This window comes from Cyanistes caeruleus, chromosome Z (genome assembly GCF_971803275.1).
Source record: "Cyanistes caeruleus chromosome Z, bCyaCae1.hap1.1, whole genome shotgun sequence".
Lineage (NCBI taxonomy): Eukaryota > Metazoa > Chordata > Aves > Passeriformes > Paridae > Cyanistes > Cyanistes caeruleus.
This window is the reverse complement of record NC_141732.1, coordinates 14535619-14550014: the sequence shown is the minus strand read 5'-3', so window position 1 is coordinate 14550014 and position 14396 is coordinate 14535619. Positions and strand designations below refer to the sequence as shown.

Sequence of the window (14396 nt, the reverse complement as noted above, 5' to 3'; positions counted from 1 at the left end):
GTAGTGGTTTATGGTTTAATTCTTATTTAATTTATTCTGTCCCATGTGGAAGCAAGAAGATATGGGGCATGCCTGAAAAATGTAGTATTTAGGACTGAAGTGTAGGTCCTGAAAAAGCTCTGAAATCAGTAGGTTAATGAATGCTGCACTTAATGAAGGGAAAATAAGGAAACCTGCCTGGGGCCTGATTTTTTTAACAAGCCCTATGAAATGTCATAGGGACTAATTAGGAGACTAATTACAGTCTTTCTGTGACACCTTGAATTTACATGTGCAAATGCATTTAAATAAATGGGTATTAAGATTCATAATGGACAAAGTATCTGCCTTCCTGTTCCTATCTTCCTTCACTTTCTTCTTTCTTCACTTCTTCCTTCACTTTGTGAAGTTCTTTCCTTCACTTCACAGATGCTGTTTAAAAAAAAAAAAAAAAGAAGCAAACCCTCAGTTTTTCTAGTTTCAAAAGATATAATAATAAGATATAATCTTATATCTTGTACGATAAAACTATCACTCTGTGTAGATAGGAGTTTCATCATGTGTGTAAGCCAGTGGTCACACCAGACTGGAAGGGTACAAATTCAACACATTTATTTCCTTATATGTGGGAAGCATAAAAAACTTTAAAAAAACAATCCTTAATAATCATAAATGAGCCTACCCGAGGGCTCTAATGAGTAGAAACTGCTATTTGTTTTATGCAGGTGTCAAAAGAGCTAATATAGAAAATCACTAGAACAGGCATGTATAATAGAATTTTCATAGTCTGTTTACCTGTCTAATTGAATAAATGGATAAATCCAGACTGAACACTTTGTAACCTGGCTTCGCTAGAACTGCTGCTGGGAATAATCATCCCCATTTTATGTATGCTATGTGGTTTAGCCTCTTAAAATATGGTAAAATGTTGAGGTCAGGGGCTGAGAATAAAGGAATAGTGTAACTTTTGCTATTTAAAAATTAAGTGAAGACACAACTGAAAAAAGAAAGGAACTAGCATTGATAGTTTGGACCTTCTAGCTAGATGGTGCTATTAATTCTGACACTGCAATTGGTGCACTCTTTATAGAATTTTCTTTGTTTATATTCTGATGGACTATATTTAGTAAGAGCCATCATCCAAAATAATTTTCTATTTGTCTTTCTTTTTGCTGTTGTTTTGGTGTCACAGCAGTGTGCTTAGGTATTTGACTCTTTGTGTTTAATTTGTGCAAGCTGCATACTGTACTTGGAAGACATGGCAAAATCGTGTGATAATTAAAATTCAGCTGCTTTTAAGGTAACAGCTCATTTTTCTGACCACTGTACCATGTTTAGACAAGAGCAAAGAACAAAGCACTGTGTGAAAACATAGTGTGTGCCATGTGTGTTTCTTCAGCACAGTGATTAAAGAAACAATTATTTTTCTAGGTCTCAACAATAATATAAGCTGGAGTGTTCTATGGAGGGCCACAGGTTAGGAGGAAGCATCAGACCTCCTGATCAGTTCCTCTTGGAGAGATCTGGAGACTAATTCCACAAAACAGTGCTTTAAAACTGGGTTAAAATTCAGTCTGACTGGGTAACAAAGTGCTCTGACTGTTCTGAATCTTGCTGACTTGTTTGTGCAGGACTAAGGCATGCAGCTGGTTTGCATGCTGGACCACACCTGGATCTCCAGCCTGTGAGGTGTGACCTGGTCAGAGCTGAAAATTAAACCTTTCTCCAGCCCTCTCCTTTCCTCACCAAAAGGTTTACAGCTCCATTCACCAGCACTTTGGGGAGGTACCTGGTCCTCACCTACTGATCTCCAGCTGGTTCCCCGTTCTCAGCTGAAAGCTGGGGATGTATGAGTCCCCAAAGACACTGTAACTTCATCCTGGCTGTGTTCAACCTTTGCATTCAGTACAAAAACCAGCCACATGTGGATTTATGGAAAACATGAATTCTCCAAAATTCCTTACTTTGACTTGCACTGTAGGATATTATCACAGTCATTAATCTCATACCATCAAAAGGGTGAGATAACAGATGATCTGGATTTTGTCTAATCTACCTTCAAAGTAATGAAGAATAATGACACTGACAAAGAAATTCTGCAGAGCTGCCTCAGCTTGAAATTGCATGAGAAACTCATGCCCCAAAGTCTAGCTGGCTACAAAGATTTCCATATCAAACAGCCCCACTCTGCTCCGGGTAAATATTAAGTTACTTTTGGTCCAGTGGTCAAAATCAGTAATGACTATTCTGGTGAAAACAGGAGACGATTAAAAACTGCTGAGATATCTTCCTACATCATGGGGCAATAGGTCAGCTGAATGTGGAGTCAAGACCATGTGAAAGGGCATCTTCAGGAGCCTGAGTGGCATCCAGCATCACTTGGACCTGCAGCATCCTCTGCCAGCTGCTGTCATAGCTCTGGTCTGCCCCACCTCTGCTTTGCTGAAACCTGTAGCAGGATGTCTGGGATTCAGGAAAGGGAGGCTCCCATGTGTCATTTCTGCTGTGATATTGAGATGGTGACAAATATGTTTTATAGAGCCAACCTGGTGATCTAGGATTGTTTGGAAGTTATGAACAGAAGAACATAATGCTCAGTAAATGGTAAAGTTGCTCACATACATATACTAAACTGCAGTCCTTTCAAGGTACACAGAATGATTTTCAACAGTCATGTTTCTGGAGTTATAGTTTCCAGATGTTAAGAATTGGAACACAAATAATTTGTCATTTGTTCCTGACCTTACAAAAGTCTTATTAGACATCTGGTATGCTCTGCCTATCAAGTGTAGAAGAATAAAGTTGTTCAGCTAACACAATTGCAAAAGGCAATAACTGTTGAAATATTTCTTTTATTTTTCAGAGAACTGGTTGCAGTGTCATCATGTTTCTGTTGCTTTGAAGCAGAAAGTTATCCAGCATTCACCTACAGACTTCACAAGACGAAGACTCCTTTGTGTAGCTTATTCTCACAGCCACATCTGTCTTCACTTGCACAACTTTAGCTTGCAGATTTTGGTGTTATGTCTTTTTATTCTTCTTTTCAAGGGCATTTTTAGGTAATGTCTTTTTCCTCTTTCACTAAGGTTTGAAGATGTCAATTTTCTCTCTGTACAGACCAAGGAGATCTCTCATGAAAACTCTCTCTTCACAGAGGGAGAGGAACAGAGGATTTGTCAGAAGAGACTACATTTGCAAGATATCATTCAGTGTCTGCAAGGTGCTAGTCACCTCAGATGTAGACGTTAGAATACTTAGAATACTTCTACAAATGATTTGGTAAATTAAGGGTGTAATTAAGCAAAAGTTTAAGGCATGACTTTATCATGAGAACTTAACCCCTAGCATTTCAAAATCCTTTGTTACTAACAACCTGCTTGTTTTTCCTGTAAGTGGAACTTATCTTTGTCCTTGGGACAATCAAGTCCTTATTTTTATTCCCTTATACTCTCCTCCCACCCAAACTGATTTCTTTTGCTACTGTTGTGGTGCATCTTCCAAATGTTATGTGCTCTGACAGGGTGAAACAGTTGCTGGCTGCTGCTGCTTCTGCAATCTGCATGAGAGAGGATTTTGTGGTGGTGTTGATGTTTTTGCAAGACTAGCAGATTGAAAGGAAGCTGCATTCACAAAACACTTTAAGCTACATAATTGCTCTTGGAAGCCAAAGGAGGGTGAGGAAGGGAGTGCACTCTGAGTGCTCTGGAAGGGTACATGATGTCTCTGCCAAATGCCATGCTGTTGAGAGTTGCCAGCTGAGCAGGGGTCCGAGGAGTGACTGCCTGTGGGACTCACACTGCCAGTAGTGGTTGCTCTCCTCCTCACCCCGCTGTGCTCCAGCTGTGGGACTGAGTCATTGGACTGCTCTGTGTGTCTGTCAGCCACAATTAATCCTTCTCTTGGTGTTGCTGGTGGTGCTGGAAAGAGGTCTGTACCCTTTCTTCCTGTGCTAGGGCAGAAATGTGTAGAAGAGATGAGGCTGCTGTCTTTCCCTCTGCATGCAGGCAGTGAAATTGCTGTCTTGCTCTATACACTCAGTGGAAGAGAGCTATGACTCATTTCAAATCACAGTCCTTGAAGCGGAAGAAATAACGTTTTCCCATGATGGCTTCTTTGTCTTAATTCTTTCCTTTCTACTTGAAGAGTCTGAGCATTATATGGACAGTCAGATGTTTCACCATCTGCATAGTAAGAGGAGGGGAGAAGGGTACAAGGATTTTTTTACCTGTGGGGTTATTTCTTTGATTTTGGTGCAGAAGCAGAACTCTACTTAAGATTCTGTCCTTGCACAAGTTTCCTTCCCAATGGAGAAAACTGGACTCAGAATGGTATCCTTATTGCGACAGACTTTCCCATATTATGTATACATGGGTAAGCTCTCCCTCTTTTAGAGCTTTCAGGTATATTCTAAAATAACAGCCTTTCCTGCTTTCCTGATCAAGACCCACCAAACTATCAGATCATGAAAGTAAAACCATGAGAAAATGTTTGGTATCTTTGAACAGTGTTGGTTTTACACATGTTAAAGTCAAGCTTTCTTTGTGTAGATACTCTGGTCTGGTTTGAGAAATGTCTTTGTTGCAAAGTGCTTTTGATATGCAAAGGCCCTCATCTCTTTACCTTGATGTTGGCTCTTTATTCCTCCCTCCCTCCCTGCCTGCCTCCCTCCCTCCCTCCCTGCCTCCCTGCCTGCCTCCCTGCCTGCCTGCCTGCCTGCCTCCCTCCCTCCCTCCTTAACTCCTTTGCCACTTGTTCCCTCTTGCCCTTATTTCTTGCATTATCAGATGTTTTAATAACCAATAGGTCAAATCCAGGGATTTTCTTTAAAGCATTGTGTTAGGTTTTCTCTTAGGGAAACTAGTGTCTGCTTCAAAAGCTGGAGTTGGACTTTCTCCATTTTGTATTTTGAGAACAGTGGACAACATTGCTGGTGTAATGTGTGCTTCATTTTCACCCCACTTTTCTATTTCTTCACTACAGCTTATTTCTCAGATGAATTTTGAATCTTCCTTCCTGAATGCAGCTTTTAATGCATTTGCTCTTTGAATCCAATCCACCATCAATGAATACCGGATTAATCATACTGAAACCAACAGTGCCATGATGATTTGGAATAGATGGTGTCATGGTTCTGTCTGGGATAGAGTTAATTTTCTTAGTGTCTGGTACAATGCTGGTGTTGGATTTCATACAAGAGTATTGTTGATAACACACTGATGTTTTGGTTGTTGCTAAGTAGTGCTCACCTTAAGTCACAATCTTCTCAGTTTCCCAGCCCTGCCAGTGAAGAAATGAACAAAAAGCTGGGAAGAAATATGGCCAGAAGAGCTGGATTTGCCATAGGGGTATTTCACACCACAGAATCTCATGTTCAGGGTGCAAACTGGAGGGAGTTGGCCAGGAGCTGCTGATCACTTCTTGAAGATATTCTGAGCATTGGTTAATGGATGGTGAGCAATTGTATTGTGCATCACTCTTTACTCTTGAGTTTATTTTTTTTTGTCTCCCTCTCTCTTTCCCTCTCTCCCCACCTTTTATTTATTTATTTAATTGAATTTTAAAAAATTGTTATTCTTACTGTGGTTCTTATTACATTATTAGATTATTATTATCATCATTATCATTATCATCATCATTATTATTATTATTATTATTATTATTATTATTATTATTATTATTACCACCACCATCTTCTTTTTTTTTCCTGACAATTAATAAGATATTTTTATCTCAATCCACTGTTTGTGGACATAAGTTTCTTCTGTGGTTTTCCTGCAAGGCAATGTATGCAATATGCTTCTGGAGAGTCTTTTCCACTTTCTGCTCTTCACTCTCTAATCTTGCTGTTCTCATATGCATCTCACCTATGGGTCTTGTCTACAAAACATTATCGTAATGTGTCATAAAGGATCCATATTTTAGCACCTTTGGCTTGGGGAAAGAATTCATGATTGCAACTGTTGTCTTGCATTCATGCTTTAAGCTTAATTTGGTTTTAACATTTAAAATGTAGAGACAGTTGACTCTATTTTGCTCTTCAGTACAGGAGAAGCAGTTCTTTTATGTGTGCTAATCCTTTCTTCAGTGTTTCATGGATGTGGTTGAGTGTGCCCATCACAGTCTTGGTCAGGAATACAAGACCCTAAATATTTGAGGAAGAGATGCCTCCTTTCTTTTAATTAGTGCCCACCATACTGCTATCTCTGCTGGTGTGCTGGTCTCTGCATGGATGCACACTCTATGTTTGTGACTCTTCCAGGGCAGGGAGGAGTTTCTCCCTGGCTTGGTTTATTCTCTGCCTCACCCACGTGCAGGTTCTCACTGGTTTGACAGTGGGTCTTTCTCCAGCCACCTGGGAAGAGAACAGCTGTATGCACAGCATGCCACCCCTGGTGCCAGCTGTGTTGCCTTCTGGCCAGAGAAGGACTGGATAAATGCCAAGAAGTTTTAACTTTTAATAAGACAAACCTGTGGCCTGTGGGTTCAATACAGGGCTCAGAGCTGGAGAGTTTTTTGCCCTAGGGGCCCTGTCCTGCTTGCTCAAACATATGTTTTTGATTTCTCACTTTAGCAGCTGTTTGTACCTGGAGGGATGTTAAAAAAGCCCTTGCTACAGATGGTATCTTGAAATGGCTATTGAATTGCAGTAAATAATAGTAAATGGAGGTTATCTGTTTGGAAAATTTTTACATAGCCAAATCTTCACTGACAGAAATGAACATGTGTTTAGGAAAAGAGAGCCAAAATTTTATTTTAAAAGTGAAGAAAGTGACATTTTATCTATATTCATGATATACACACACTATTGATATATTGTCTATCCCCATTTTGCTTTTTTGTTAAAATATTTAGCAAGGAAAATTTACTTGCCTAGAATATTTTATTGAGAGTGTGACTCTGGCACTCTCCTGTGCCTTTGAGGTTTAAAAATACTGCAGAACTCCACCTGGGTACCTCAGGCTGATCTTGCACTTGCCTTTCACTTATTTGACATAGCATCAATATCAGATCGCATTAGGATCTGAATACTAAGATACAGTCCTTTCAGTAAATGTCTTGATTCTTATTTTTATTGAAACTAAGATGTGGGAAATATTCTGGTGAATAGTTTATACAGGATTTGGGCAAGCAGTCATCTGTACAGTTATGAGCAGTAACTGTATCACTAATTGAAATGAGCAGTGAAGTGAGCTGCTTAAGTGACCTCCTTTAAAGCAGAGGCAGAAGTGTCACAGCATAACAGGTACACACTCCCCTGGGGCATGGGAGTCTTGGTAGAAATCCTCTTTTGCCTGATTCAGCAGGGTTGGCTTCAAGGTGTCACACATCATTAGTGACTGCCTTAAGTGGTATATGAAGAACTCCAGAGCAAGACTTTCCAAATATCTCACGGCAAGGCCATTCCATGAGGATTGGTCAAACAGACATTAGAAGTATAATTGCAAACTAGTTTTTTCAGTTCTCATGGAAGAGTCTTACTGGCTACAGAGTTATTTTTTTAGTCTCATGTCTAGCAGGTGTGTAACACTTCAGCAGGAGAAACTGAAATGAGTTATTTGCTGAGCACTGTAAATTAGGTTTATAATCTTACTTTTCTAGGAGGATGGAAAAAATAATGTAAGGAAAGTTCTTTGCTTTTGTAGCGACTTGAAGGATTTGGTTTCTTTATTTTCCATATTAGTTCTGAAGTTCAGTGTTGCAGGGTTACTCCCTCCTTCTCTGCTTTTATAAATGTAGTCTTTTACTTCTATTAAAAATATTCTGAAACAAAAATTCTCTTTTACTTAACTCTTTTATATTTCTGAAAAAAAAAATCAAGCCCATTTGAATTAAAAATATTTAAGTCACTTAAGACAATTAATGCCTTCACACAATTAATTGAAGGCATGCATATTGACATGCATCAGTGCTTGATTTTTACCATATTTTACTCATAAAAGTGCAATATATTTTGAATTGTGTAGCTACAAAATTTTTGTTTGTATTTGCTAAGTGTTCGGCCTGTAAGCAACATGTGTTGTCATAAATAGAACAAGATTAATGACTTAGAAATAAAGAATGTAACTGCTTCTGTACATCCACGTGAAAATGAGAAAATCTGAAAAAAAAAATAATGTAACATTTCAGCATCTTTGCAGTATGGCTGTCTGTTGAAGAATTTTATACCTTGTTGCTGTACACAGAAAAGAGTGAAATCTTACTAGTTTTGTTGGCTTTACTGCATCTCTTTTTTTTTTGCCTTCAGATACCTGAGTGACAAGAATCTTCTCTTTCTACACTTCAAGGTAGCTCTAAATTCAATAAAAATGCAAGGTGAACATAAATTCTTTAATCTTACATATGGTATCTCTTCACAGAAGTGAGAAAAAGCAAGTTAACCAATGAATCATTGCAGATTTTTACAGGAAAATGGCATTTGAGGCAAACAGATATTTTCTAAAGACTTCTGTGAAAACTGTTTCTTGTAGGAAATATGTCTAATGAGCTAGGAAATGGAGTGAGACATGGCATGAGAATAATTGCAAGGAATTCTAGTGGACTTATTTGCTGCTATTTCATGCTACCCTGTTTCCCAGTCTAAACTTGGTCACTGATTTCATATTTACTTTTGAAAATATTGTCCTACATAAGACCTATAAACTGGCATATGCAATGTGTCTAGATGCACTTCAAAATATTGGGATCATTTTTGTTTGCCAGAAAAAACATTCCTGTATAATGTGCTGAATAAACCTAGTAATTTCTGAGTGTCTCTTCCTTTTTTCTTCTTTTTGCCTTTCTCTTTGCCATGAGCTAAGTCCATCTCTGTTGTCACAAGGTTTAGTCATGGAGTTATTTAGCATGCTATGCCGAATTAGTCCCTGATAAGCTGAGATGCTGTTGATATCCAGTTCTTCATCAGTTTCCTGTGCTGTCCTTGTTAAGGTAATTGCCAGGCTGGACCACACGTGGAAAGCATGACATACTCTCACAGATAATGCCAGAACAGCAGTTTAGTACTGATTGAATTTGTCCTGTTTGGCGTGTTCCTGACTGCTCCCATCAGAACTGAAGAGTAAAAATAATTACTGAGAGTAAGACTTAAAGCTGACTGAAATAGTACCTAGGTCAGGACAGGGTTGCCTGTAGTAGGCAACCTGTAGATTGTTGCTGAGGTGGATTTGAAGTAAGACATTTCTAAATATTACCAGGAAGTGAAACCTTCTCAGGGGAGAAAGAGAAGTCCCTTCTTTCAGGTTATGTTGATTCACCTGGTCAGTTTTCATCACAATGCTGAAGCCTTAGAGGATTCTAAGAGAAGATTTCTCACAGACTTGCAGCAGCAAACTAAGAGGTTTCTTCCTTCAGCTCTCTCCTCTGTCCTCTTCCAGAGACCATCACTTTCAGGCTAAAACCAGTAAAGAATACTAGAACATCAGTAATCATAGATTGCTTGGAAAAGGGAAAACCATGGGTTTTAACCGAGGAAGTCTTTGGTGCAGCAAGGGTCTAACTGCAGTTATTTTCAGAGTGGCCAAGTGGATTTTTTTTTTTTTTTTTTGTGAGATATAGTTTCATGAAGGTGAAAAGAGCAAACAAAATATTTAAACATTGGCATCCTTATCTCTTACCATAGCTATGTGGCCTTTCTGGCAGCTGTTTCGGGATGATATGTTGAGGGTGCAAAGGGAATTTCAGGTGCAACGATTTAGGTGGGATGAGAGTTTATTTCCCCTCCTGTCACAGAGGAAAGCTCAGGATAGTTTCTTTTTGCACAGTTTTACTCCACTAATTCCCTTGAAAACTGTGCTTGCAGACCTGACTTTGTGCTTAACCAATACCATCAGAAAGCTCTGTCCCGTTCCAGCTTCCAGAGTGATGGATGTGCTACAGCAGGATCAGCTGAGGTGAGGGAGTGGTGTCCTCCTGCACACCAACACCTCTTCTACAGTATAGCTCTTTGATACTTACTTCCTCTTTTATTATTACAGTTAGTTAATTTTAGGCTGAGTGGTGAGTATTTTTAACATTTTTTTTTTTTTCAGAGAAATTAACTGCCAATAACATAAGAAAGTCACGCATCTAGTTGAAATAAAATAATCCTAACCTAATCAAAACCCTAGTAACATAGAGATTATTCCTAGGGTGTTTACTCTATCTAGTTGAATTGGTGAAAGGTATTTGTGCACAACAGAACTCACTAAAAGGAATGCAAAAGTCCCTGGACCATTTGTTGTATCACTTCTAGGGGGTGTTATCCTGACCCAGCACCTTGAGAATGTTTTTATTAAAGATCTTGTGGACTTCAGGCATAAGGTGTACCTAATCCATGAAGGGCCTGCAGAGAGTATATAATGAGAGACCTTTTTTCACCCTATTTGCCATTAATACATGATCGTGAATCTGATCAAAATTATACGTGCTAAAAAACACAGTTTCATTCTTCAGCTTTTTTTTTTTTATTCCAGTACTCACTACTTATAACAAGAGGAGCAAAGTTCTTTGTGCCATTAGAATTTAAAGTCTGGTAATAGTTGGCAATAAGTTGGTACTTACGGAAAAAAAAAAAAAAAAAAAGATTGCCTAGGCTGATGAGAAATGCAGTGGGTGAAAATGTATTCACCCATATTTAGCTCTAATCCTGTTGGCTGATTCCTTAAAAATCCAGCAAAGGCATAGATAGCAAGAGCCCCACAGTGTGGGACTAGTTCTTCTGAGAGCTCTGGAAGCTGTAGCAGGGCTGTCAGAGATCCTCAGATTCCATCCTTACTCACTCTGAGTCTATACCTCACTGTTACAAAGGCTGCATCATGTATGAGCTATTGTTTCTTTCCAGAATTTTTCCACACTCTTACAAAATCTTCTCTACACATATTCCCTAAACCTGAATTCACAACAGTTTCATTCATCCATCCCCAAGACTGTCCATGTAAGGGAATATCTCTATCCAGAATATGGATGTGTTGGACTGAAGTCATTAGCTCTTGATCCGAGAGGAGGAATTTATAGATTTGCAGGTATATGCTTGATTGAGTAATGCTCTAGAAAATGCAGCCATGAGTCACTCAGAGCATGCCACTTGTAAGAAGGAAAATATGGAACAAAGGATGTGTTGCATATTTGTAATACTCAACAAAAGGTGTGTAACCCTAAAAAGGGTTAATTTGACCTTGTAACATTTGGTGGGTTATATTTTTCTTTTTTCTTTTTTTTTTTTTCCATCTGTTGCCTCCAAAAGAAGCCTTATTTTTAATCACGTGTTTTTTAATCAAGTGTTCATTTTTCCAGGAGTGTATTTTGGTGCTTCATGAACTATACTGTTTATAGTATTGGCTGTACTTCCATTGTTTTTCCTAATGTTCCAAAAACATTCTGAATTGTTTGAGCACAGGTTTTGCAAGCTGCAGCTATTTAAAGATTAGGTGTTTTCAGGAAATAATTCAGTATTTGTTGGAGGCTACATGCTTTTTAAGGTCTGGCTCTTCCCTTTCCCAGCCCATTGTTTTGAGTAATTCTGCTGTCTTCTTACATGCAGTATGAATTCTGGAATTTCTGACTATGCTTGGGATGAAATTTTAACTTTATGAATATTACATACATGACATGATGGCTTTGAAATACTGCTATCACAACCAAAATCCTACTGTGTGTGGCACTGCTTAGACACAGGGAAGCAGATCCAAACAAGGAACACATAAGGGATTTTTAATACTATGTGTTGGAATTAACACAGCATGTGCCAGATAATGCAAACATTAGGCAGGTTCCATTCCTTTAGTAAAGACTAAAAATTCCGTAAGTTTCCAGAAGCAGTTACTATTTTGCTGAATGCTAGCAAGTATCATTCTGTGGCATTGAATGGCTTCTGAGAATGTGATGGCCCAATTGAAAGTATTGGAATGTGTATTTCTGCAAAGGTGCTGTGAACATCAAATCAGAGTATTCATGGACAGATATCAGACATAAAGAAGAATGGAGATGTCCACAAATATAATGATAAACCTTACTTACAGATTTCAGCATTAAAAATACTGGATTTTTTGTTTCTCATTTGAAAAAGATCAAATCTGTCCATTTCTCTCTGACTTTGGTCTTTCACTCACTTCAGAGCCAGAAAAAGGGACAACCCTATGTACTAATCCTGTACAAAAATCAGGAATACAACTTTTACTTGGAAAATTGTCTGAAGCAAGTTCACACTCCAGGTCTTGTATATTGACAGATATTGATAATTGGTTTTGAGCAGCTGAAGCACACTGCTACTTTCCACTGCTTTACAGAACATAACAGGAACAGGCTGAGCCTGCTGTTAAAGGGATAGGAGTGAAGTTACCCCCAACATTTGCACCCTTTCAGCTGCTTCCTGCTCCCCGAATCCATGCAGTTACAGATGCAGGTTCTCTGCACTGGTTTTTCCAGAGAATCACATTCATTTTCTTCCCAGGGTCTGCTGTGGGCTGTGTTTTGGATTTGTTCCGAACACCATGTTGAAAACACAGGGATGTTTTTGTTATTGTTGAGCAGTTTTTACACAATGCCAGTGGCCTTTGCTGCTCCTCACATTATCCCTTCAGCCAGGAGGCTGGGGGTGGACAAGGAGCTTTGGGAACACAGCTGGGACTGATCCTAGCTGAGCAGAGAGATATTCCAGAAGGCATCATGCTCAGCATGGAGAGCTGAGGGGAGGAGAAGGAAGGGGATTACGTTCAAAGGCAGCGTTTGTCTTCCCAAGTTCCTGTTACCAGAGCCCTGCTTTCCTGGTGATGACTGAGCATCCGCCTATCCCTACAAAGTGGTGAATAAATCCCTTGCCTTTCTTTGCTTGTGCACACAGCTTTTGCTGTATTTATTTAACTGTTTTTATCACAGCCCATGTTTTTTTTCACTTTCATCTCTCCAATTCTGTCCCCACCAGTCCTGTTGTCATGGAGGGAATGAGTGGGTTGGGGATGAGTTGTCATGTGGGGTGAAATCAGATAACGTCTGAACTTGCCCCACAGGCAAAGCTTCGTAAATCTCTTCAGGGTCTCCCTCAGTACCTAAAGAGGTGCTCTGAAAGGCTCTAGGCCACAGTGGAAAAGACTTTCCTCAGACATTCAAAAGGGATTGTAGAATTGCTTGAGGGAGTGGTGAGCACAAAGCTGCATCTGGAGGTCTCTCTCCACAGAAAGCCATGGACTGGGATGAGGAGCTTGAGGATTTGGAATTTATGGAAAGCTGTTCATTTTATTTTACATCTTTTATAACCGCTTTCTGAAAATAGTTTTGATTCCCTTAGACTGCTTTGTGATGTTGTGTCAGAGTAGTCTGGGTATCATGAAATGCTAAAGTGTTTAGCTTTGAGGCTATTCAATACATTCAACTTTTGTTATCTTCATTTTTGAGCTAAGGCATAACAGGATCAAAACTGGAGAGTATTAAAAATAGCTTCTTGGTCAATCAAGACTATAAGCCAAAATGTGAGGCACCATCCACCACTTCACAAAACAAACAAACAAACCCAAAAAACCTAAAAACAAACAAAAAAAGATAAACTCCAATATAAATTGGACAGGTTTTTTCCCATTGGATCTATTTGTCCCACAGTTTGAGGATAACCTGTAGTGCTGACCTCTGCAGCAAATTAAAGTGACTCTGCAGTTATCTTTATGTAACACTGCTACTATTCCTAATTTTGGAAAGTCAGCTAGTGATTGCACAGAAGCTGACACAGAAGACTTTATACAAAAATTGTGATCTTCTGATTAAAACCAGAATAACTTCCATACATGGAGAGGGCATAAATTAATATTCGGACACTTCACTGCCCATATCTGACTGTCAATTAAATATCTAGCTGTCAATTAAAGAATGTGTTTCCCCCCTGAGCTGTACTGTGTAATGATTCAAATCTGGGTAAAACACTAGATAGCAATATTGGAGCAAAGTTGTGTAAAAAACAAAAAAAAACACAAAAACAAAACCCATAGAAACTACAGCAAACAATCATACAAACAGCCTCAGAAACAACAACAAAAAAACCCAACCAACAAAAAATCAACAAACCAAAATAAACCTTCAAGAAGAATCCCTAACATACAAATTTCTGATGGTTTTTATTATAGGACTAGATACTTCCAAGCAGTTATCAGTAGATAAGAACATGCTCAAGAATACACCACACTGCACTTAAGGGAATCAGAAAAGGATGAATGTTAACCATTTCCAAGATATAATTTCCACTTTTAAAAAAAGCATTTTTTGTGCAGCTTTCACAATGGTAATGTGTTTGGTTTTTTCAGTGTTCTTTAGACATCCTCCAGCTATGAGCATTGCCAAAAAGACAGAGGCTGCAAAAGAGAAAGAGACAAAACTGGGGAAGAGTTTTTGTGTTCAGTCACAGGATCTGTCAAAGCAAATACATGTTGGAGACAGGCATACAGGAGTGTATGACTGCT

At 38.9% G+C, this 14396-nt stretch overlaps 1 protein-coding gene across 1 annotated transcript in view; it reads left to right on the top strand.

Moving 5' to 3' along the window:
* Positions 1–14396, top strand: part of LOC111941588 (uncharacterized) — a 106902-nt gene that overhangs the window by 27476 nt on the left and 65030 nt on the right. Inside the window, exons 2-3 of the mRNA XM_086868771.1 lie at positions 2843–3038; positions 5247–5429. The gene's annotated coding sequence lies outside the window, so the exon portion shown is untranslated. The remainder of the gene's footprint in view (positions 1–2842; positions 3039–5246; positions 5430–14396) is intronic.